This window comes from Alligator mississippiensis, chromosome 4 (assembly GCF_030867095.1).
Source record: "Alligator mississippiensis isolate rAllMis1 chromosome 4, rAllMis1, whole genome shotgun sequence".
NCBI classification, from domain to species: Eukaryota; Metazoa; Chordata; order Crocodylia; family Alligatoridae; genus Alligator; species Alligator mississippiensis.
In genome coordinates, this window is record NC_081827.1 from 214,583,180 (window position 1) to 214,607,159 (window position 23,980).

The window sequence follows — 23,980 nt, forward strand, 5'->3', positions numbered from 1 at the left end:
AAGGGTACGGTATTTTTTTTCAGTTGCTTAAAAAATAAGATACTTTGTAAAACACAGAACATGCCCTTGCAGGCTTGCAGTAGTTTTCCCCCTGCCTCTGTGCCTCAAGACAGGCACAGTTGCACAAGCACCCATGACATGAGTTTTGCCTGTCAGCAGCCAGAGGTTCAGGGCCCCAGAACCCAGAAGCCTCTGCACCCATCATCTTGACAGCTGGCAGGCTTCATGGCACAGCAGGGGCCACCGTCCCTGCAGCTTTCACCCTGCTGCACCTTAACACAGTGTCACCCATGAGTTTTGCTTGTCCACGGCTTGACAGCATGTACAGTTTTCCCCAAACCCCTTCACTGATTTCCTTGAAACTTGGTAGGCTTTGTGGCCTCTGCAGGGGCTATCACACCTGCAGCTTTCACCCCACTGTGGCTTAACACACACACAACATGAGTTTTGCTTTCAGGATTTGAGGTGCAGTTTCCCAGAAACCCCTGCACCTATCTCCTTGAAACTTAGCACGCCTCATGCTCTCAGCAGAGGCTACCAACTCTGCAAGTTTCATCTGAATCAGCCAAAAGACAACAAAGTTATAGATATATCATTGATTCCCCATTATACCCTATGGCCGAATCTCTGAATCCTTTCTGAATTGATTTGGAAGCTCCAAATCGATTCGGAGAGCCTAAAGCTTCCAGCGATTCGATTCAGATTCATAGATTTGGCCTCTGAATCATCTCTGAATCCGAATTGTGATCTGAAGCTTCGCACAGCCCTAGTAACTAGCCGATTACCCTGCTTTCTCACGGAGAATGAGAAGGCTTCTTCTGTTGCCCATTCCTGCTTCTGCTTCCTCCAGGTCATGCAATTCCCCACTTACCTCAGGGCTTCAGTGTCCATCCCTCATCAAACCTAGTTTAAAGCCTTCCTCACTAGGTTAGCAAGTCTGCCTGTGAAGATGCTCTTTCCTCTCTTTGCCAAGTGGATCCCATCTCCTCTTACCAATCCTACTTGGAACAACCACTTCCTGTGGCTGAAGAAGACAAAGCCCTGCTGGCAACACCATCTGTGCTTTCATACATTAAACTGCAGGATGTGTCCACTCCTCCCTGTGCCCTTCCCTTTGACTGGAAGGATCAAGGAGAACAACACCTGAGCCCCTGCCCCGTTCACCCAGAGCCCTGTAGTCACTTTTGGTCCACGGGGTGAGAATGAACCACTGGGTCAAAGAACCTGTGATTTCTGTGGATAAGGGTATCAGGGGAGAAACATCAGACAGGGGGAAGAACTAATAAAGCTAAAGGACAACATTAGCACAAGAACAAATGGGTATTAATGGTTATTAATAAATTTAGGCTGAAAATTAAAATATTTCTCACCATCAGAGGAGAGAGTTTCTGAACAGTTACTTAATTAAACACTTAATGAAGTCCACTTGGTCTGGACTGTTTTATTCACCCTATGGAAGATACCTTTTGGGTCACTGAGTCAAGCCCTGGGCTGTTATAGGCACCACACTATATAATACCTGCTCAGAAATTTAAGTTCTAACTAAAACCAGTTAGGCTTTTTGCCTTCAGTGCTCCTATTGGGATGCTGTTCCAGAATTTCACTTCCTTGATAGTAAGTCATCCTTTTAATTTTGTATTTTTTGTTCAGCTGCCCACATGCTTACAAAACACATGAGCCACAGAGCTTCAGCCTCAGACTCCAGTGCTCCTTGAGAACTTGCTACAAACCCTCATGATTCTTACCCTCTGCATACCGTAAATACCAAACATCTCTTGTTTCTCGGTTGTGTCTGTGAGAATGGAGGCTGAGTTTTATGTTAAGAATACTATACATCTTTTGAAAATGTATATTTATATGAAAACCCAAGTTTGGGACTTGCTTTCAGTTGCTAACTCTAGTTGTTCACTACCAGATTTGCTTCTGCCTTCTCAGCTCTGCTCTTTAGCTAACTGGAGAGTAAGTCAGTAAAACATCTAAGCAGCAAATTATTTCTCCACTATTGGTTGTGTCCTCACACCCCTGTGTTCGTGCCAAACAACCTTTGGCTGGTCTGGATAATCTAAGGCTCCAAATAAACATCCACATGCTTGTTTCCATCTTCTGGAATGGAGTTGCTTAGTTGTAAAAGATAGAACAACTTCTTATCTGACTGGTATATTATCACCAATTACATCCAATCTCACTTACCAGAAATATGCTCTATTGAAATAATGCGCTAAGAAATGAAAAGACAAATACTTAGATGCACTACTTTTTTTCTTCTCTTCATACTCATCCAAGACTTGATTAGTTGGGTTTATTGCTTCTGACTGAATTGCTCTGCCAAGTTTGCTGGGCATAGAACATAAAATAGACAGCAACTACTGCATTGGAATTTACATTCTTGGAAACTACTTGCCAGAAAAAATGGTGCATTTCATTGTAAATATTCTGTGCACACCTTCAAAGTGAGCACTAACTATTGAAGTGGTTATAGTGCATAATTTAAACCTTTATGGCTCCCTTTGGGGTTTGAATAATGAACCTTCTTGCATTTACTGGTGCAAATCAGATGAAGACTTCATCCCCTCTGAAACACTGAGTTGTACAAGGCAAATGGAGGTAAACAGAGAAAAATGCAGACAATGGTTCTGTTGCAATGCTTAGCATAAAATGTAAAATGAAACATCATGGCAAGAAACTCAGCTGGTGAATACCCTACAATTACACTTATTAATACTAGCTGAGGACCTGGATGTATTGTATGTCTCAAAAACAAATACCAAACACACCATTTATGTTCTTACTAAATTCTGACAATTTCATGCACCTATCATGGAACTAGGTTTTGTAACATCTGTAGCTATTTAGAAACTTTCTGGTTCTTATACTTTCATGGCTACTTAATGATGAGGAGCCATGATGACGACCACAATGGTGACAGTGGCCATACTAGGCACTACAGAATTACACTGAACAAAAAGATGCTGGTAGTCCCTGTCCAAAGGGCTTACAGAACTCTGATTCACCTATTCCTAAAGCACAGCACCAGAGTTAAAAAAATAATCTATCATAGCTGTTTGCAGCAGGGGTTTATGACACATTATCAAGCAGTTCTGATTTTATCCATTAGACAGCCACTACTACAGGTACATTTGAACTGGTTCAAATTTATTTCTCAGTGTAGTCTCAGAAAACAGCAATACCGCTCAGTTATGGTGTCATGCCCACTTAACATTGAGTACTTTAGTTTACTGCTACATGCACTTATACACCTTGCACTTCAGAAGTGACCTTAGTTCAGTGTTATACGCATCCATGCTCTCTACTTTTCAGCAGTGTACTAAGGCAAATGTACTACTTTTGCTCTGGGAGGAAGCATGTGCTGAGCAGGTCTCTTTGCCTGGCACTGTAATTGAGTGGTGTAAGCATACCCAAAGAGTTTGGTTGGGAGTGCTTATGTTCTTTTTTTTCTCAGTCAGTTCCTCAACCTTAATAACATAGTCTGGAAATTAAGGTGGTAATTATCTTCCTCTCCATACGCCTTGCTCTTATTAAATACAGACAGCCAAATCCTGAATGGTGTTGCACTTGAACTCTTCTACCCCTCTATGATTCTGTTTAGTCCAACTCCCTGCCTGAGGCAGGATCACCTCTATCCATACCTTCCTATATAAATCCATAATCTAACTCAAACTTATATCAATGCTAATGACTCTAGTGAGAATTACTTGCATTTTGCCAGCAGTAAGCATCTCTCTGTGTTTGTGCAGCACCTCTATGTTTACAGACTAAATTCAGAGAAAAGACTAGTCTTTTGAAAAGGGTTACATTCACTGGATATTGGAAACATACCATGAATCTAAACAAAATAGGCCAGGTAAAATAATATTAAATATCAATAATCTATGAACTATGTGCATTTAATCAGACATCAAAGTGGAAGCTGTTCAAACACCAGCCAGATATCAGATTTTATGACACTTTAATTTACTGATGGCTATTGAAGCTGAGATTTTGCTAATTATCTACCTACACAAGTGTGTGTACACATGTGTGTGTTGTTGTATATATTGAATGTTGTTATACATAATAAAAAAATAAATAATTGGTTATGAATGTTAGCACTCAAGAAGACAAGGAGATAAGTTATGCATATTTATTACATACTACTTAAACTTCATCTTAAGTCCAGTGCTTTGGTTCGTCAGTTTTCTCAGTCCTTCGGTATAGCTAATTTCTAAATATAAAAATAAAAAATGATTACACATTCAATTGTCAAAAACAGGTAGCTAAAGATAGCTAGACATATGACATATGAGACATGTAGACATATGAGAATCTTAGCATAATTTTACAGACATTATTCAGCAAATCACATTAGCTCTTTAACAGGATGAGACTATCTTGGCTCAGTTAATACAGACACATGAGAATGATGGTAGTGATCCAAATTAGCTACCCTTTACTATCAGTACTGGATTGAACTCCAGGAGCATTCTGGGATATTGTTTTTGTAATATGAGCTATTGAAATGATAGGATTTTTTTAAGTGAAGGGGGACTTGCTGCTTGGAAACAGGCTGTTTACACCTGTATAGGAGTAGACAAATATAAAAGCTACATCAGAACAGCTGATGCATAAATTGCTGTGAATTTAGACCCAAACAAAGTTGGTTTACAATTGTGGCAGTTTAGTTCCATTTGTACTGTATATAAGTGGGCAGAAGGCGGTTATATCATTACAATTTATATGGGGATAGCTGTTACATCTGTCCGCCCCCACTCAGTAACTGCACACAGAAGATCCATTGAAATCTTAATTAGGCCTCTTTGTTTGTCATATTACAGTTACATTATCATGTACTGTTTTTTTCAGTAGGACCCTAGACACTCTTAAAAGGCAAGGTGATATTAAGGACATCATTAATGGCAAATTGGTTCCCTCTCTCCTAGTGTTTTGGATCTACAGTTAGGAGATTTGAACTGAATAAAGGTCTATCCTAACCTGTACTGGCCCTCTCTCTCTGATCTTACGGACCTTAACTACAGCCTCCCATCTTCTCCTATCTTATGCAATCTCTTTCCACGTTGTTGCATCTTCGCCTATCCCTTTTGGGTCAGTTTGTATGTTATCTTCCCATTGTTGTCTTGGTCTGCCTCAACATTTGGTACCCACCACCTTAGTTTCCAAAATCTGCCTCATATGCCATGTCTCCTCAGTTCTTGTAATATGCCCTTCCCATTTAATTCTCTGCCTTCTTATGTGGCTCAACATGAGGTCTTTTGTAGAGGTCTGCAAGCTTTCAATTATGTCTTCTCTTCTATAGTCCATTTTCTTGTACTGCACTAAATCTGTATTGGCTGACCTATTTTTAATATGGTTGTTTTTCAGATACACCTCTCTGTGCTTGACCTGTTCTTTTACTGGCTTCCCTCTGTGAATTCTTTTGGGCTGCAAACAGAAGATCACAAACCCAATTCATCATTGCTTGCATCCTGTGTAGTCCTCTATATTAGTATAAAGTAGGCCAGAACTCCAGCTGGTGTAAATTAGTCCAGCTCCACTGGCTTTGGTGCATCTATGCTGATTCACATCAGTTAAGAATCTGGTCCATCAAATGCCCAGTGGGTGATTCTGGTTTAGCATTTTACATTTATTTAAATAGATGTAAATATCCACTCAAGGTGCCAGGCAACTGATAATCAGGCCCCATGTGTTTACTTTTGGCTAAGTCATCTAAAAAACATATTTGCATTATAGAAGCTGGAAAGATGCTTGTGAGGGGAGGAGAGAAGTAATGAAAGAGGAACAGCCAAGTACCTCTGACTAGGAGGGAGTTTTATTTGTTTGCATGAACTCTGAGTGCCTTTAATTTAAATTGTTAATTAATTTTAAAAGAACATTAAACTACTGCAGCTAACTTAGAAACTTGCAGGCTTTTTATTTTATAATTAGAGCTAAACAGAAGGAAAACTTACTTGTCTTAATTGATCTCTGAGATAGATTGTAACAGGGGACCTGAGCCCTCTCACTCAGATGCAAGGGAGGGAGAGAAGGACTACATCAGAGCACTCGGAGCCGATGCTAAAGCAGGCCAGAGTCAGGGGGGGAGCTTTGGCAGATGGTATCCAGAAGAGGACTGAGAAAAACCTTTGTGAGAGAAGTGGAGGTTGAAGGGTCAGTCTGGACAGAAAGGACCCACGGCAGGGTGCCAGGGACTCATAGGCAGATTAACAGATGGGCCAGCTGGGCCTAAGCCAATTTGGGGCCCCCAGGATCCTCATCAGCAGGGAAGTGAAAGCTGGGGTTTTAAACTTGGCGTGTTTTTTGTCTCCTAGCAAGGAGACAAAAATGGTGCCAAGTTTAAAACCCCAGCTTTAACATTTGCTTCCCTGCAGCTGGGAGTGGGGCCCTTCCACCAATGGGGTGGGAGAGGCAGGGCTGGGTGTGCAGTGCCACGCTGTGTCTGGCCGGGGCCAGGCTGGGAGCGCTGCACCTCTGCAGGTAGGTGGTGGCACTGGGGATCCTTGCAGGGGCTATAGTCCCCCCAAATTCACCTTAGCCCCTCACAGCCACCCCTTCCAGAGTTGTCACCCACCCAGAGGCACGGCACTCCTGGCCTGAGTCGGTCTGGCCCCATGCATGTGCGTGGCCGCACAGACACAGCCAGGCAAGGCAGCAGCTCTGTGCAGGTCAGTATAACAGAAACTGGGTGGGGAGCGAGATGGAGCCATGGGCAGTGCCTGGGGGAGGCAATCGGGGCGGGTGCTGCCTCAGAGTGATTGAGAGTGGGGGAGGGGGAGGTCCTGCAAGGGGAAAGTGTCTGTGTGTGTGTGTGGGTGCACAAGCATCTGTGTGCATTTGTGCATGTGCATCTGTGTGTGTGTGTGTGTCTGGGTGCATCTGTGTGTGTCTGCATAAGTACATGTGCATCTGTGTGTTCATCTCTGTGTGCATGCACATCTGTGTGTGCGCGCATGTCTGTGTGCACGTGCATGCATCTGTGCATGTCTGTGCATGAGTCTCTGCATATGTGTGTCTGCATGCATGTGCATGCGTCTCTGCATGTGCACGCATCTGTGTACATCTGTGGCTGTATGTGTACATGTGTCTGAGTATGCATCTGTTTCTGTTTGTGTCTGTATGCACGTGCGCATGTCTGTGTGCATGTGTACACATCTGTATCTGTGTGCACGTCTTCCTGTGTGTGTGTGTCCGCGCGCACGTGCGTGTGTGTGCATGTGTGTTCATGGCAGGGACAGTTTGTTTGGGTCGGTGTCCATGTGCAGAGAGCGAGTGAGAGTAGAGTGCACGCCTATCTGTATGCACGCATGTGTGTGTCTGTGCATGTTTGGTCATAATGGGGGAAGTGGGGACGGGGACTAGCGAGAAGAGGCAGGCATGTGCCTCACTACCACCAGCTTGGCAGGGTCCACTCAGCCTCCCCCGTCAGCACCAGGAAGGGTAGGGGCCATTTCTCCCCCTGCCCAGCTCCCAGGGGGGGAGGGGACCTCCTATTTTATGTTTGCCCAGGGCCCCAGTACATCTTAATCTGCCTCCTATCATTTTAAGAGGATAGAGCAGCAGGAGAGCCAGCAGTCTTGTGATTAAGAAATTGAAGAGGGCATTGAAGCTGCAGGGGAAGGAGCTCCCCCAGGGAAGCTGACTGCAGGGAAGCAGTGCCCTGGGGAATGAGATTACTTAGAGGGGTTATGGTTTAGGGAAATGTTAGCCTGGTGAAGGCAGTGTCGAGGGCTAGGGACAGGCATTCAGAAAGCCTGAATTGATTAAATCTTTGCAGGTTAGTCTAACCTGGCTCGGCTAAATTAGTTTGTAACTGCACAAATATCCCAGACATGCAGGCACATGCCTGCAGTGGCTCAGGCTAGAAGCCAGGAAGGGGGTGGGGGTGCTAGAGTAGCCCTCCCTTCCCTTCCATAGTGTTGAGCTGAGGGGTGTGTGGCCAGGCCCCAGCAAGACGCTCTGATTAGGGAGAGATTCTCCCCCACCTCCTGACCAGCCCAGCAGGGAGTTAATAATACAGTGTTTATCACCCCTAACTCAGTGTTTATCAAACAAGAGGCACATTCCCAGCTACCCGTTGATTCTGCCTTTGTCCCACCTGCTACAGCACAGACTGTAGCCAGCATGTGGTCTGCTAGCTAATACACAGACACCTCTCAACAAGGCAGAGGGGAGGGGGGAATTCCTGCTTCACAGGGAGTGGTGAGGGAGAGGGGGGGGGGGGAGCAGCCTGCAGTCTCTGCCAGAGTTCCAGCTGTGGAGCAGAGAGTCCCACCCAGCCCAGAGGGCATGCCAGGGTGCTGGGGGAGTCTGGTTTAAATTTAAACCAGCAAGGGTTCTGGAACAGACATTGAATAAACTGGTTTGACCCAAATCAGTTAAGTCTGATACTACATTCAACCAGGCTTATTTCAAACCAGTTTCAGCCATTTTCAAACCAGTTTATGTGCACTGAACATCTGTTTTGTTACAGGTTTAAATCAGTTTTTGATCACTTAAACCAGTTTATGTGTAATGTCTGTCCCTAGCCCATGTGTTTTAGTTGAGTTGCTGTGTGTTTGCTTATGATTATGATATAACCAGAGGACTGACTGTGGTTCTAAAGGACTGATTAGAGGCCCGTGTGTGCTACAGGGGCACCCAGCATGGAGGCCTGCCAGGGTCAAGGACCTGATGTGCTGTGTGGGGCTGCAGTACAAATGCTCTGGAGGGAGGCAGAGCTGAGAGATGCTTTGCCCTAGGCCCAAGATGCCTGGGAGGCCTGCACTAAGCTGAGAGCAGCCTTGCCCTGGGCCCCTAGGAACACCAGGGGGCAAAAGCAGGGCCAAAGGGGTCTGGACACTAGTGATGGCTGTAGAGACTGAAAAGGCAAGGCCAGAAACAGTCAGCCTAGGTCATCAGTCAACAGCCAGAGTAACTCTTAGACTAAAGCTAGGGAAGCCAAAGCCTAACAAGGAATCAAAAGTGGCAACAGAGTGACACCTACAACAGGGTTGCCAACCCCCAAGGATTGCTTTGGAGTCTCCAGGAATTAGATATAAATCTCCAGGAGACTGCTGAGCATCACCTGGGAGATAAATGATAGGGCATTAATTAAAATAAACATTAAAGGTTGAATCCAAAGAATACAGTAGTCCAGTGGGTTTTTAAAATGTAATAGTAACGTGCTCAGGGCCTATCGGGGGGGGGGGGGGGGGAGGGAGGGGCAGGAGGGCCATTTGGCCCGGGCCTCTCATTCACAGAGGGCCTCAAATTTAGATAGACTTTTGACATTATCTTCAAATGAGGTTGTACATACAGACACAGAGATACACTGACAGGATTGAAAGAAGAAGAAAAAAAGCTAGAAAAGCACTTGTTAAATAAAAAAGGAACATTTATTACAAATTATTGCATTGTATTTTGAGCCTCAAAAAATGGAAGTGGCCTCTCTTGACCTCTGAGAGGGCCTGAACGTGCATTTGCCTTTTTGACAAAGTCTATGCACCGTAATCTGTAACTGATATACACGAGCACGTGGGCATGCTTGCGTTGTGTTGTGGGCACATCGGCATTTTGGAAACTTTCCAGAATAGATTCAAACAGAGTTGGCACCCCTACCTATAAGGCATGATGAGTGTGGGTGGAAGATGGCAACAAATTTAACCTTAAGGCATGTAGGGTCTGAAGCAAAGAATACCAAGACAGAGAGAGAGAGAGAACCTAGACTCACCTGCCTCTGAGGGTAGCCTCCCCTTATTACTCTCAACAAGGAAGAAACAGGGTGAGACCCTGGGAGGTGGAAGCAAGGGTCAGACAGCTGCTAGGGGGCACTATGGCAGCCCTCAGGTACCACACCCGTGACATAGCTCCATTAATGGAATGAAATCAGAGATGTACTTGGTTCACTGTATTCTTCCAGCTGATTATGTGTATGCTGATTTGCAAATAACATTGTTTCCTGATGAATATCTTCTGTGTCCTTTACAAAAGCAGAGTAGCCAGCTGATAAAATTAAATTTCCAAAGAACAGATCCTCAGAAAAATCTGTAAAATACAGCCCTAGGAATAGTCATCTCCAATGTGACGGCGATTATCTGTCATTTAGGCTCCAGTCCTCACTCACATTAGCCAATATGCGACTAATCCAGTCTGCCTGTGACCATGGTGAAACAGACATCTCTTCTTATAAGTGTTCTGCTAATGCACCTTCATGAATCAGTTATGTCCCGTTTGTACTTAATGTTCATGTAATTTATATGAGAAAATCAGTTTATATGCTTTAGCCACCCCTGCCAGCTTTCACTGGAATACAGTTTATCAGTATAGGTTACTTGGCACAGAACAGGAGACTCAAAATATGAAGGGAGAGAGCAGGGCAAAGAGAAAAAGACAGACTGAAGACAAGGTTCTGAAGAAAAACCCTGATTTATAAACACCACTCCACTTTCCATCACTGAAAATATTTCAGCAGGTTTATTTAGTCCCAAGTATGATAGATTTGACTCATCTGGCCAGAATTTACACAGCAGACAATCCAAGATGACAGCGATGTTGGCAGCATTATCAGGGCAATATTTTCACAAGGACAAAATGTTCTTGCACAATTTATCCATAGTTTCCTTGCAACTGCAGGCAAATATACGCTTACTAGGGAAGACCTTTAGATCAAGTATAATTAGTATAGTTTGGCAGTGCGATCCTCAAGAGGATAATATACAAGACAAACCTGTATACCCTTGGAATAAAGTTAAAGGCAGCAAGAGGCAATGCAAATCAACATGCAAAGCCTGATTCTTATCTCACTTACAGCCTGCTCAGGGGAGGAGACATTCCTCGTCACCAGTGGGACTTGGATCATCTCTTTATACAGAGATTACACCACCATAGCTCTTTTGACTTCAGTAGGTGTATTCCAGATTTGCACAGGAGAGGCAATGTAAATTAGATTTGATATAGGCTAGGAAAGCAAAATCTACTAGCATCATTCAGTATAAACACATAGGGCTAAATTTTTAGATTTATTTGTGGTGGTAGAAGGGCAGAATTTAGCACAACATGCTTTTCCAAGTTGCAAGATGGACTTGCTTTCTTTTACCAAATATAGAGTGGTTTAGGGCTTGTTTAATAATCCTGTCCATCTAGACTGCACCTGAACTGTGGGTAAAATCAAAGGTAGTGAATTTTGAATGAGTTTGCATTTTCTTGTAAATATCTATATCTGCCAATTGTCTATGGAGCCATCTTATTCCTGCTTCCTACACACTTATGGATGGCTATGAGAGCTGGATAGTGACTTAAGTATAAAATATTAATATTAGTAATAGTAATCCTGAGCAACAGTCATATGGGCACTTTCTGCAATTGCTCTGTTCTTTGAACTCAGTTGGCCATAGAAGTCAAAAGTTTAGGTTAGACAGTGAATGTAATCATGTAATTGCCATACACTTCCTTACTGCTGGGAAGTGACTAATGATTTATTTATTCTTATGGTGTTGGCATTTCATGCCATGAAAGAAACAGAAAAGAAAGGCAGAACGGCACAATAATACTATTCCCAGCTTACCTGTGTTAGAGAAGCTGGAAGGACATGTTAGTGGATAAGAGAAAAGTAAAGGAAGTATTTCTGGCTCTGGTACCAGTTTGCTGAATGCCATCTGGCAAGTCACTTTACACCTTTCTGTGCCTCAGTTTCCCCATCTCTAAAATGGTGCTAATGATACACAGATGATAATAATAGAAGTGCTACACAGAAATGGGGTAAGATAGAGCCTATTTGTTTTTACCAGTTTCCTTAAAGTATAATTGGATAACAGCAGCAGCAAAGATGACTAGAAAATTACAGCAATTCATTTTTTTTTTGGCTGGCAAGAAGCAACTCTTCCAAAGACATTTTAGGAAGGTAATAATAATTACAAAGAAAGGTAAGTCTTTCAAAAAGTCCAGACTGATACAGGAGAGATGACGAAATGTTGGTTTTCAAATATTAATTAAGAACTGCATTTCACCTTTGAATTTCAGGTTGGGTGTTCATCAGGTAGATCACAAGACTTTGCTGAAATATGACAAGAAAACCCAGAGTCAAGCAGTTCTAGGACAGCTTTAATGAATAGTTTTGGAACAACTGGAATTCAGCTGTCTGGGATTGATATTCCTCCTGACAGAGCAGTGGGCAAAGTTTGTGGTGTGGTTCCCAGCCAGGTTCAGGTCTGCCATGATGAAGCAGATGTTGGAGCCTTCATTAGTATTTCTGGAACTGCTGTAAATCTGTTTGATAGCTAGTCCCTATCGATTTACAGCAGTTTGGAAGTGGGCTTATAGCCAGCATGCAAATCTGTCTCACAGAGCAGGATGTGGATTTGCTGCACTGCAGTGGTATTTCCAGCCTGATTGTTTTAAGGATGTGGCAGGTATCTCCATCACGAGTCTGAGTTCTACCCTCATAAATGAGCAGTGCTTGCTTAGGCACCAAGTGCCAGATTCTCAACAGCTATGATGGGGAATGATTTACATTTCATTGAGAAAAAGCACCACTATTGAAAATATACAGGGAACAAAACATTTACAGACCAACCAGTAATATTTCTGTTGGACTCTACTAAGCTCTTGAGTAATTGATTTGAACATTAGGCATTCTGTAAATGGTTCTCTACCATCTCTAGGCAAATCTAAAGTTAGTTTGATGTTGTAAGAATACATATAGAAAATTAAAGGGACTAATAGAGAAAAACAAGCTAGGCATCCTAAAGCAAAAGAGTATTTTTATAACAGCTGAGCTCTCCACCAATTAATTTAAATTCAGGAGGGTTAGCTTTAAAATGAGAAATGAGCTAGTCTCATCTCTTTATTGTAAGTTGCATCTAAGTTCAATTAAAAATACATTTGCAAAGTTAGAAGCATGCTTTTCAAACAGCATTTTTTATTAATACCTGTTGTCAACAACAAGTAGCTTCAAGGAATTGTCTTACATCCCATTTTTGTCTATTGTACTCATTGGTCGTGTCAATGTTCTTATGACTGCTGTAGCAATAAAGCTTATTATGCATTGAACTATACCGAGTTTTGTTTTTTAAATCTCAGTCCTTGCCCTTAACCAGGTTTACAATGGAAAGTCTCTATCCTGCAAAGACACAAGCACCATGTTATTTTATGCATGACTGCCACTGAAAGTACTGTTTAAGTTTTTGTAGAACTGAGACCTAACTGAAAAAATATGGAGCAAATCCTTTAAACAGAAACAGTTCACTGGGCACAGAACAGAAAATAAAGAGGAAATTACAACATGAAAGACTGGAATACAAGAATAATTGAATATTTTGTGTCCTTACTTCCCTCTCTCTCTTCCACCTAATAATGGGGAAATGCTGTGTCAGTATAATCATCATTCCAGTGATATAACAACAAAGAGTTCAGCCTAGTACAATGCATGATAAGTTCCAAGAGTATTCTTCATTAGTTAATACACATCAATAGGATTAACTGCATTTCACCCCCTTGTGCTACCAAGTTGTTTAAGTTTCTTGCGGTGTTGGCTTTTCCGTCTCATGCTTGATGCTAAATTCTAATTTCTTTTCCAGTTTTAATTTTTACATTTAATAAAAAGAATTCCTCCTCCTTTCACTGTCTTCACTTGATCTTTGATAAAAAGCAGACTTATTAGGGCACTGGTACCCTTCAGTGTAGCTTAGGAAAAGCTTTTATTTCAATGAACAAATGGTTGCTTCCATTTTTGAAGGGCAGGCTTAATATTGAGGAGTGGAGCTCTGATAATTTCCCAGAGATTTTCAGATGGTAAGAGCCAGGTGCAGAGCCAATTGAAGTAGCTGGGGAGTGCCAACAGCTGGGCCCAAATACTTTGACCTGAAGTGTTTAAAGTAAGTTCCAAAATAAAAATGGCCTGACTTGGTGAGGTGTTGGGCATCCCATAACCCTTTCCCCCTTCACTGCATTATATGTACCTATAAGAAAAATGGTAATTCTGTAAGTTTGAAAAGGTGAAATTTCAAAAACTGCTCTTTGATGAACATGACTAAAAAACAAACAAACAACATGATGTTTTACCTGGAAATCATCACAAAGTGCTTTCTAGTTTTGTATTTGCTTTATTAAGTGATGGCATGTCTCTGCTCCCATATTACTGATGTATAAGCATGCATCAGGGACAGATCCAGACTGGGAGGAGGGGTGTCAGTGGCATGGCTGTACCCCTCCTTCAGGTTACACCATGCTATAGGAGCCTCTGGGGGCTTTTAAAAAGTCCCTGAAGCACATAAGAATTCCCCTTTTCCCCTTTGTGCTCAGAAATGCATCTACCCTCCTCCTCTTTCTCCCCTGCCCACCACTGCTACTTCTCTTACTGTCCTGGGTGTAGGGGAAACTTCAAAGCCACACCTGCCTGCTCTAGCTAGTGGCAGCTGTGATAGGGATGGGGGGCTTGCTTCTTGAATTATAAGCAACTGTTTATGATTTTTCCATCCTTTTTGGAGTCCTAGGGCATTTATACTATGCTCCGGGAGTGGAGGGAGGGTGCTTTAATTAGCGCGACCCAGAGCGGGGGACAGCGTAGCTCGGCTCCAGCCTCCTAGTACCCGGCACTGCCTGTGCCATATCATGCAGACCTGGCCCAGCCCAGCCTGTTGCCGTGCTCTTTTGGGCAGCTCTGGGCTGCTCGGGCTATCACCCAGGGCCCTGTGCTGCTCATGGGGACTGCCTGTCACACCAGACTGGGTCCTGTGCGCACAGAAGTGGCCTGGCCCGATGGTGCGCGGGGCCTGTGCATGCAGGACCTGGCCTGGCATGATAGGTGGTCTGTGCGAGCGGCGTGGGGCCCCGGGTGACAGCCTGAGTGGTTCAGAGCTGCCTGAAAGTGCATGGCACTGTGCCATGCCGGGCTGGGCCGGGCCTGCACGATGCGGCACAGGTGCCAGGGCCAAGCCCCGATGAGGGAGGCTGTGCCAGGAGGCCCCTAGTGCCCCGATGGCTGCTGCTGCTGCCAGTGAGTTGTGTCCCATGTGGAAGGTATGTGGGCTGTGTGGGGGGGCTGGGGCCCTGTGGGGTTGAGCATGTGGGCCCTGCAGAGGGGCTGGGGCCCTGCGGGGAGTGGGGGGGCAGTTCATGTGCTGTGTCCTCTGGGGGGACAGAGGACCCACCCCTCCTGAGCACCCTCCCCTGCCCCCACAGGACCCTCAGAATCCCCCAACACACCCCATGCCCCCCCACATCCATCCACACCCACTAACACACATCCGCCCACACCCTTTTCCACCCCACTCCTGAAAACCCTCCATCCCCTCCATCACACACCCATTGTGCCCAGTTGCCAGACAGGATGAGAACTGTTGTCCCCACATCCTAGTTAGTGAAGGGATCACGGGGAGCTCTAATTGTACTATAAGAAAACCAAAAGCAAACATTAAAACATACAAATATTTATAATTTATTTTATTATGATGATAGAGACATTTGTAGGCTTCCAAATTGCTTTAACTTGTAAATATATCAACAAAACATTGCCCAACTGATCAATTTCTCTCCCTCTCTCTCTCTCTATCCCTAGTGGTCTTTTGTTTCAGTTGCCAAAGAACATGGATTTTGGGGTATTTTAAAGAGTGAATTTGGGATTTTTTTTTATCAGAGATTTTAAATAGGGAATACCAGAATTCCTGCTAGTGAGGCAAGTGGCAGGCCCCAGGCAGAGGAGCCTGCTCAGAGCTGGCACCTGGGACCCAGATGGAGGAGACTGACCTCCTGGCCACTTGGGGCCAGGACATGCTTTGACAGTTCCAAGCAGGCCACCACACTGAGAACATCTTCCAGGCGACAGCTGCCCAGATGGCAGCATCCATGCACAAAGGACAACTGTGCAGCCACAGCCCATGCACTTGCAGCAGCTCAAATAGAAGCAGTGCAAATTTGAGCCGGGGCTTTTTACCTCAGCACACGTGCTCAGACATGCATTTTGGCGAGGAGCAAATTGTGCCACTTGAGGCAAAATAACTTTGCCTGGCTCCTCCTGGATGCTAACTTTTATGCAGCTATTTTATAATATATATGTATATATAATGCAGACAAACTCTGCATCTATTACTACTTGCAGTTGAGCATACAGATACAAGAAGTGTTTGCAGAATATCTTTCCATTTTTAGAAAACCCTAATTAGGACACATATGCAGACGTATTACCTGAGAATGACAATGGTTTAGCTTGGCACATTACATGCATTTTTGGTCTGTCTCTATCCCAGTAATAGAAGGAAGGTACAGTAGTATTTTTTGTTTTTATGAATTTGCTTCCTTCTTGACTAATTTCAAACTGACTAGTTTTAAATGTAGTTAATAAAAGATGTAATAGTTATTGTATTATAACATGTTAAAATACTGTGAATAATGCTTTTTTAAAATATATTTTGATTTTTCTTACATGCCCACTATGTTTATCTGTATATAGAAAGCTGAGAATACCCTCTAAAATATGTTTATAAAAATTTAGAATGTGCTTAAGAAATACAGAGGACCTCTACAGGATTTATTCAAGTTTGGTCCTCGATATATAACTAATGTCTGATCATGGTCCCACTGAAGTCAGTGAGAACACTGGGTTCTGTTCTCTACTGCATGGAGTAAGACAGTCCATTGCTAGTGGAAGATCGTCTGCCTGAGAAGAATAAAGAATAACAGGGCTTTATTCCACCATTTTCTTACCTTTGTTCTTTGGAGAGGACTGTTCCTGCCTTCCTTTCCTGCTTTCTTACTTTTAGTATGCTAGCAGCTAGCTTGACACTCAGAGAGATTCTCTCTGCCCAGTGGGAATTTTCCAGAGGGAAGGACTGGAGGATGTGAATTCATTTTTTACTGCATAAACAGAACAACCAGACTGAAGACTGTGACCCCATGACTTCAAGTGAAACAAGATAGTGGCCCAAGAGAAGTAGGGCATATAGAGTAGTGATATACTCTACAGGCAGTCCTCAGACTTATGACACAATTGGTTCCTGAAAACTGTTTCTTAAGTTGAAATGTTGTAACTTGGAACCGATTTTCCCATAGGAAACAATGTTATAAATGGGGAGGTTGGTTCCTGAACCAAGGCCCGATACCCTATTTTCACCAAAAATAACCCAGAATTTTGTACTCAATCTATTATAGATGAATAATATAGCTACATTAATGCATTTATATTGTAAATCATATTGATTTGGAAGGACTTCTTTGAGGTGACTTTGCTGGAATTTTTGAAGGGCTCTTGGTTGGACTTTTTGAAGGGTTCTTGGCTGGAGTCTTCTCAGGAGTCTCAGCTGAAGTTTGCCTGCTTTCTTAAAGAAATTGTCCAAGGAAGTTTGAATAGATGTTCTCCAGGGAGATGGGAGACACAGTGAACTTGTTTGCTGGCATGGTGTGGCATCAGATCAAGTGTTGTAAAGTCGAAAGTTGAAACAGGGTGTCAATTTATAAGCATTGCAAGTGCGAAACCTTGTAACTCGAAACATTGCAAGTTGAGGACTGCCTGTACTTGGTATACTAGAGCAGGAGTAGGCAATGCCTGGCATGAGTGCCAGTGTGGTATGTGAAGGCATTTTGCTTGGCATGCATGCCTTAGGGAGGACGGTAGGAAAGGGACTGGGGCTGCACTGCCACAAGGGTCAGGTCCCTTAAGGTTCCCCTGCTATCTGCCCCTGGCATGCCAACATCTTACAAGATGAGGCTGCGGGTGTTTTGGGCACTCTGCCCAAAAATGTTGCCAACCCCTGCACTAGAATACATACCATCATCTACTCAGAATCAACACCTTCTCCAGGATGTATTTATGGAGACTGACTTCATCTTCCATTGAAATGCAGTCAGCTGTGTGAAAAGCTACAGCTGTTTAACAGCAAGCAAACTGAAAGTAATTCCTTATCCAATTGGAACTACAGAGGGGAGAGCTTTAGAAAGACAGAATGCAATTACTCACTGAAATTTGGCCAGGATGGTGTGGCTATTACCCCTTTATGAAAATTGCCAAGAGAGATTTAAATTAGTCAGCGTCAGAAAGATAGTACTTTAGACAGCTGTGCCATTTAGGCAATATTGACTCAGAAGGAGAGTGTCATTTACTGAATGACAAGTGTCACTTCCTGCAACACCCATCATGTACATCCCCTACCTAGTTTGTCGAATCTGATACAGTGGAGGAGGTATGGCTGTCAACTTTTATTCTTCTGGTTTAGTGTTTTTGAGGCTGCTGTAATAAAGTCTGGTTCCAAATATATAGAAACATTTCATATAATTATTTACTAATATGCTGATATGTCCTCTTCTTTGTGGACTCTTTGGGAGGAATACAACAGTCATAAAATAAATACGCATTGCGGTAGATAGCTGCAGACCTCCTTAAAATAACTCTTGAACATTCCTTGACTATAGCATACGGGTTACATATTAAGACCCTGTTCCTACAACGTGTGTGTGCAGGCAGGCCAAAGTATTCATTTCCATAGAAGCCTACTGGGTAAACCAGGGTTCTGTAGCCCAGTAGCCCTTTTATGTGCAGGAAATTGCATGTTTGGGCCTCAGCATATCGAGTCAGTCCTACTTACCATTTTGTTTGCTATTCTTGGGCTTTGTTTCAGTTTGTTCATATCCTTCTGTTAATGAGGTACTGAGAAGGGTGGGTGGATGCCATCAAACCAGAGCTGCATAGAGGAGAGCTACTCAAAATGATATTGGCATTTTTTTGCCATTATCTTGCAACTGGAAGCTGAGGCCAGATTTGCTGTTCATATTATCCAAAAGTATTTTTCTTCATTTTTTTTTCCCATTTCTTCCTCCTGAAGTGTGTGCGCTGGTGGGGGAGGGGCAGGAGAGGTTGTTATTTTCTCCCAAAGTGCATTTTCTCAAATTTCCGAAATGTGAATCTCATTTTTCCCCTCATGTATCAATCTTCCTAGAGATGGAAACACATTTTTATGGTGGCACAAAAGCCAAGCAGACAACCATATCCTTGCTGTGCCACAAATGCCCAAAATTTGTGGCCGCCATATAGGTAGTATCAATGATTGCTGCTACTAGCAGCAAGCAAGGAGGTGGCACAGTCCAAAATAGGAGGAACAGTAGGAGGTGGTGTAGGAAGCACAGTCCACCACACAGCTCCAGAGGGGAGATAGTAAACATATTATTTCACTCTTCGTAATTCATAGTTCTGCTCCATTGGTGTGTTTTACTCATGGAGCAATCCTTGGGTGTCCAAAGTTGGGACCATGGCTGTGCCAGATCATCAGGAAAGGGTATACAAAGGTAGGTGGCCTGGAGCCAGACAAATTCTAGTTGGAGCCAGGTGCAAGAGGTAGGCAAGCTCTAGTTGCTAATATATGATGTGCATCTCTCCAAGTTTCACAGGGATCACTCTTAAGCCTCCAGGTGCTAATGAAAGATATAAATGAAACTCAAATAATTTGATTTGTATAAATCAAATTAACCTAAATTTACCTTGCACAAATAGGCCCTAGAATATGAAAATGAATGGACAACTAATTAACAATCCATTTTTCACACAGCTGTGATCTATGGCTTTAAGTTCTAGAGGGAGGCATAATAATTGGTGGGATTTTGCATAGGTAAATTAGCCCAAATTGTATTCTAGCTTCATATTTATCACATATATTAATATTCATGGACTGCCTCTTATACCGTTCAGTACTTGGTATGCTCAGCTTTCAGGCTCCCAATTAAAATGCAGCAGAAATGAAAATATACAAATTTCTAAAGGCCATGGTGGCCGTGTCCAGACGAGCGTACATGTGCCTCTTGCCCCATCTCAAACCCCTTTAAGATGGGGGCAAGAGGCACGTGCGGGAATGAAAAACTGTTCTCGCGGGGAGAAAATTAGATCCCTGGATACCCCTTGCTTGCCTGGCCCCAGCTCCCCCCAGGCCCCCTGACTGCCCCTCCTGCCTCCCCCCACCCCAAGGCCCCTGATCCCTGCGGGGCCGCCCCAGCCCCCCCCAGTGCCCCCAATTCCTGTAGTGCCCGGCCCCACCCCCTGCCTCTCCCCAAGCCCTCCCGACCCCTGGCCTGCCCAGCCCCATCCCCCCCGAGGCCCCTGCTCCCTGCCCCCCCACTCTAGCATGCTCACTTAAAAAAAACCCAAACAACCAAAAAACCCCGGCACTTACCAGCAGCTCCAGCTGCCATCAGGATGACTTGGGGCCCCGCCTGCACAGCAGAGGGCAGAGGGACAGCCTCAGCAGCCCCAGCCCAGACCCTCCTGCCCTGTGCTGCCCGGGGGGGCTCTGCCAAGAGGCCCTGGAGCAACTCCACCCCTGTTCCTGGGGTAAGTAGAGGCTTTTTTTTCCGTTCTTTTTCTGGCTTTTTTTTTTTTTTAAAAGTGCTGTTGCCTGGGGTTGGGGGGGCAGCCATGGGGGCTTGGGGGTGCAAGTGGGGAGTGGGGCAGCCATCAGGGGCTGCAGCAGCTGGCAGGGGATGGGGCCAGGTGGGGCAGCAACTGGGGGGCTGGAGTGGGGCATGTAGGCCTTGCGGGAGGGTGGTAGCCCCTGCGGGGGCCATTCGGCCCCTGATGGGGAGCCGTAACCCCTGTGTAACCGTAGTCCCCCAACAGCCAGTGCTTTAACACTGTAGATATACCAATAAAACATTGCCCAACTGATTGCTGTCTCTCTCTCCCTGTCTTTATAGTGGTCTTTTGTTTTAATTGTGGAGGAACATGGATTTGGGGGTATTTTACAGAGTGACTATGGGATTTTTTTTTATGCAGGATTTTTCAGTTTTCCAACAGGGAACACCAGAATTCCTGCTGGGGAGGCCAGTGGAAGGACCCTGCCTGCTCAGAGCTGGCATCTTGGACCCAGCTGGCTGTAGCTGACCTCCTGGCCAAATGGGGCCAGGAGAACATGCTTTGACAGTACAAAGCAGGCCTCCACACTGGGAACATCTTCCGGGCAATAGTTGCCCAGGTGGCCAGGCAGAGGGCACACATGGCAGTAGTGCCGCATAGAGGCCAACCCTGCAACCACAGTCCACTGGCAGTTGGCCCAGAGGGGCAGATGCCTCATCCGGGTCTGGCAGGTGCACAGCAGGTCACAGCCAGGCAGCAGCCCCCACTGCCACATTGCTGCAGTGGGTAGAGGGGGCAGGGAACTCTCCGGGCTGATTCAGCAGTCCAGCTGGCACAAGGGGTAGTGTCCTCAGGTACCAATTGCCTGGGCCCCCTGAGAGCGAGTAGCCCTGAGCTACTTGCCAGGGCAGCTTTTTGTACTGCTAGGGCCAGGACAGGGCAGCTTTTTATATTGCTGGGGACAGCACAGGTGCTGGCCCCAAGCTCTAGCTCCCCCTGGCTGCAGATCCAGGAGGAGCCAAGCAGGGTTATTTTGCCCCAAGTGGCACAATTTACTTCTCAACACGTGCGTGCACTGGGGTAAAAAGCTTGCATGTGTGGACATACCTGGTGAGGTTATTAATTTTGGCATCTGTAACTGTGTGTACAAGAGAGATAGTCTTCTAGATTACCTATCTTTTCACTAATTAAACCAATTTATATATTACTGTAAACATCATAGTTAGGTTTAATAAAAAACAAATCATGAGATTTGAAAGGAAAAAAAAAAAGAAAAAATATACTATTAAAATCCATTTTGCAACCCCCCCACCCCTCTAGACCGTCATCTTCCTCTCTCAAACCTGCTGATGAGGACAATGTGCAAATCTTTTGGGTTTTTGATTCTGTGAACATGTTGCCTAACTTTATTTGCCGGACAGAAATACAGAAATATCTGCTTTATAGCCTGGATGGGAAGAAAGTCCAAAATCCCAGGATAAACCCTGGGCTTCCCTCACCATGACCATTTGGGATCCCTGTTTAGAACAATGGAAGCCCCTCCATGTAGATTCCAGGGCTTCCATCCATAGCAGCATGGTTCACTACTAAGTCATGCTACAACTGGCTCACCCAACACAGCTGCACATTTTGATTCTCTCCAAATGAAGTGAAGCCATATTGGAAGAGTTAATACCAGCCTAACAAGTATCAGCCTCTGTGGTAGCTTGCATTGGTTTTATTTTCTTGTTCTAAAGGAGTAAGGGAACCTTCTTTCTCTGGGCTGGACACACCAAGACCCAGCTAAGTGCCAAGGGATTCTATGTATAAAGAGATTTCTGTGGGTTCTGGGACAGTTTGTCAGGGAACTTCTGCTCCCTCTCACAAAATTTCACATACATTTTCCATGCACGCTGGCTTTCTAAGATGTTGTGTAAGCAGCAGAGATAGAAGCAGCATAAACACTGAAAGATTTCAGATGCATTATATGGGACAGGTTCCCACATAATTAAAACTTCCAGTGAACCTCTTGGACAAACAGGGATTTAAATGTTGTATTTTGAAAATGTAATATTTTAGGATAAACTTGAAAATGTGTGCATTTTATCATGTAGATGTATTAATTATGATTAACTTTTTCTATTAAATCAATAATCCCTTGGTTGGGCACTCTTGACTCGAGCAGAAGTGTAACTGATGAGTGCATCTGAGGCCAGCACTCTGAGGATTGTTCTCTCATCCTCTGTAATGCCTGGACCAGATTTCTATGCCCTGTGTCTCTTCTCAAATAATTTACAACATCCAGTAAACCTTTAGCAGATGTTGCTTGACAACCAGCCTATTGTGGGCTTCTTTTCAATGCACGTGCAGAATGTGTTCACAGCTAAATGCACGGCTACATACTGAGAGTTTTCCACAAGAAGATTAAACCATGACCCCTACTGCTTTAGCAAATCAGTAGTGAAAAATGGAAATGCTGTCATAAATCAGACAGTAAGCCCAGCCCGTTTAACTTATAAATGTTCTCACTCAGGCAAGTATTGGTGCAGTTGCATTCATTATGGCACCTCAGGGCAGGGGGCACTCCCACAATCAAAGACCTTTTGAATGCCATATCAATTAAACCTAATCAATATAGTGACACCAGAGTGAGTAACAGTGGGACATTTTTAGAAGACTGCTAATAAAGTATCAGCGCCATTTTGACTTAAACCACTGAATAGAACCTGAGACAATGAACAGTTTCTTTTGTGCATCTGCTTTTTCTTTTGCATGTTTTAAAATAAGATTTCAAGAAAATGAATTGCTGTTGGCATTTCAGGTTTTAGGTGCCCTACCTGAGACACTTTAAAGGAACTGTTAAAAATAACACCCTTTCAAAATATCTCAAGTTGGACATCCAAAAAAGGCACTTTTGGGCATTAGTCATTTTTGGAAATCTTGTTTGACCTTTATACCTATGAAGATCTATGGAGAGAATTTGGATTTCTGAGTCAGTGAGAATCTGTTGCTTAAATACTTAGTTCTGGGACAATGAAGTCTAGGACATATCAAAAATAAATCCCAGATAATACGGAACTAACCCAATCTATGAGACTACTCTAGAAAATGTTAGTCTGTACAGTGGATAACACCCTTTGATCTAAGGAATGTTGTCATGGACACAAGAAAATGCTGTTTCCTTTCACAGAACAGAGACAGAAACTATCATTACATTCCTAATACTTATATTTATTATGCGTCTCCAAATTAGAATAATCCACAATATTGATTGGGTTTAGGAATGAGGGATAATTATAATTTCCCATATTAGAAAGAACCCGCCCCCCCCTAAACAAGTAAAACACAAAATAACTCCCCAAAATTCTGCACAATATTGATACATAAAAATAATTCTAAGCAGCTAACACATCACTGTATTTCTGAGAGTTGCTTAAGCACAGAATTGTCATGAAAACACAGGTGAAATTGTCAGCTGGCCCACCCTGGCTCACAGCAGGAAAACAGCATGCAAAGTAGCATGAGAACAAACATGCATCAAAGTAAAGCTAATGAATTAAAGGCTCAAGCAAAAAGGCTCAAAGCTTTATAGAAACCAGAATGTTTAAGTTTTGTTTCATAGATCTTTATATCGTTAAAGATCTGTAGAATATTAGAAATCACTTTGGTTTACAGTTTCTCTGA